Source organism: Epinephelus moara, chromosome 6 (assembly GCF_006386435.1).
Source record: "Epinephelus moara isolate mb chromosome 6, YSFRI_EMoa_1.0, whole genome shotgun sequence".
NCBI classification, from domain to species: Eukaryota; Metazoa; Chordata; class Actinopteri; order Perciformes; family Serranidae; genus Epinephelus; species Epinephelus moara.
Window position 1 is genome coordinate 26,936,196 of NC_065511.1, and position 3,087 is coordinate 26,939,282.

Genomic DNA, 3,087 nt, shown 5'->3' on the forward strand with positions numbered 1-3,087 from the left:
ATGTGAATAACACTCAAGTCATTCAAGTCATCGTGTCTCAAGTCAAGTCCCGAGTCTTTAACTTCCAAGTCCGAGTCAAGTCTCAAGTCTTTTATTTTTTGTCAAGTCAAGTCACAAGTCATCAAAACAGTGACTCGAGTCGACTCGAGTCCAAGTCACAATGACTCAAGTCCCCATCTCTGCTTTGTTGCTCTCTGTACTTCATCACCTGACTTCCTCCTTTGCTCAAGTCATAATTTTTTTGGCCAGTAGAGGTCACCACCGAACAAAAAAGCGTAAATATCGGTCGTAATTTTTGCTTGTAAAAACAGCCTATGTGGTCAATAGGAAGAACTAATGTGTGTGTGTTCATGAGCTGATGAGTTGGTGTGTAGCATTAGCACAAGGATGTGTATGACTGTTGGTATGTGCATATATAACAATGTTTATGCGAGATGCAGACGTTGCAAAACAACCCCATCTAAGAGAGCTTGTGATATGAAACGCCCTTATCTTCCAACACTCATTGCCAGATAAAACACCAGCTCGGCCATTAGTATAGTAAAACAGCTCCTGAGAAGGTACTTTTGACACTCCAGGAAAGCAAATGCTATATTTCTCAATCCTTACAAGGCCAGGAGAGCTTTTAGGCTCCCCAGGACAACTGGAGAGGAGTTCAGCTCTGTACATATACAGTTCAGCTCAGGATATCGAAGATATGTGAGGACACAGTGAACAGCTTAAAGATATAAAAGTAAATGTGAAAGATGTAAAGGTTTATATGAAATTATTTTAGAATGATTATGTATATAAAAATGTAAAGTTATATAAGAACATTAACATTAACTAATTCATGTAGCTGAATTGATTACTTACGTTTAGCATACAAAAACCAATCAGTGGCCGTATTTTGGAGGAGAACAGTCTCTTAAAGGTGTAGACTGTAGGATTTAGTGACATCTAGCTGTGAGGTCACAGAACTGAAACTTCTCCTGTGTCCCTGTGTCCCCGATTGTCCCTATCTAGAGCTAGTGTTTGGGTTGTTTCTTCTCTGCTACTGTAGAAACCACATGGACTCAGTGGAGGAGGACCTGTTCAGTATGTAGATATAAACAGCTCATTCTAAGGTAGTGAAAACACAACAGTTATACACAAGTGAAAATATAGTTATGAATATTATATACCTTTTCTACTAATAGATGCCCCTAGATCCTACACACTGGACCTTTAATGTGAACTCATGACTGCATTTATGAAGGGATAATAAATTAATGAACCCCAGTGTATTCATTAATGCGTTTTGTCCTGTAGGTCTTCTTGCCTCTAATGCTCTAATGGAGTACATTATAACTACAGTCTAAACCAGGCGTTCCCAACCTGGGGTTCAGGACCCCCACAAGGAGCTGAGAGATTAATCCAAGGGGTCAGAAGGTGATTGACAGGAGAGAAAGGCAGAAGAAAAAAAATATATTTCTCTGACACAGCTGTGTTTATCTTCCAGATTTTCATTTAATCCTTGTCTGAGCCTGCGGAGACAGAATTGAGTCTTAACCTGCTGAGACCCAAGAGGAACAAACAGTCTCCATCCAGACACAGTGGTGACCTGATGGTGGCGCTGATAACCAGTTTGTTGATTTCTAACCACAATTAAAATCAGTTTTAGAAGAAAAGATTTAAGCATGGGTGCATTCAGAATCACATACTTTTTCTTTTTACCTTTGGTAGGTACCACAGCTGCCCTTAAAAATTACACAGTCAGGACATACTACTGTCTCATAACATTACGCCCTGAACCATGGAGATAAACAAATAAACAAAACAAATTACATTTGTCATTGTTATTTTTATAGTTATGTCCTTTTGTTGTTTGTGATATTTTCTGTTCACTTAAGCAATTAATATTCCTATTATAACTATTCGACTGGTCATCAGTTACTTTAATGCGCTGTGATCCATCACTGGGACTTCTGACAGCTGTCGATCATCTGTCAAACAGCTGTCATCTGTTTTCATCTCAGTCGATGTGACGTATTGTCCACTGCTCAGAGGATTGTGGGTCAGACAACATCCTGGTATTTTTGGCACACTGCATTTGACATACTGTGTATTAGGACATACTTTTTTCTGGCATACTACATAACATGGTAGTATGGGTTTAGGAATGCACAGCATGTTTCCGAATGACTAAGATGGACATTAATGCTACTGAGCAGATGGAAGACGTGAGCTCCATCAGTTGCCATGGAGGTTCTGAACAGAAAAAAAATCACCCATTAGAGGTATAATACAGAAGATTGCAATGCATTGTTGGTAAATAAACAAAAAGTAAGTACGATTAAATCTGAGTTAAATCAGCAGGTTTCCAATAAATAAGAAAAAAAAGCTCCAAACATAAATAATAGATTTGAAATTTGCAGGTTGATTTACTCAAGAACAGAGAAAAGCACATTAAAAAGCTGAATAAGAACTGATAGCAACATAATGCTTTTGCCAGACGAAACTTTTTACCATCTGATCCCCCTGCTCTTTTCCCTTTTTTAAGCATTCATTAATAATTTAAAACAGTGCTGGAAAATAATGTAAACATTGTGGATATTTACATTTTTATTTAATTTTTATACTGTTAGATTCAAATCAGGGAGAAATTGATGGTGTTATTTAATTTTTTAGAGGCTGCTGCATTGTTGTTCTGATGTAAGAATCATGATATTTAAGTGCAATATGTTTTGCCCAATTAATTCATGCAATGCAATTTCGTCAATAAAACAACAGCAATACAGTTTTGTGCAAAAGACTTCCATAACACCCTCGCAACACGGTGGATTACATCTAGACAGCAGCACCATATGACATTTGTCGGCAAAACAATATGACAGCATAGTTAAGAAATGTAGGCACCTTTAGTCATCAGTACAAACACACTGACAACAGGAGTCGTCACTCGTGACAGAACCATATTTCTGAAGTGCTGCTGACGGTTGAAAGCTGCATTTGAATTATATTTTGTTCATGCTAGAGAGGCGGTCTGAATCTGGTCCAAACCTTCCTGCCATAACAGATCAATAGGCCTACAGACAAATTACTACAAGACACTTCACAAAATATTAC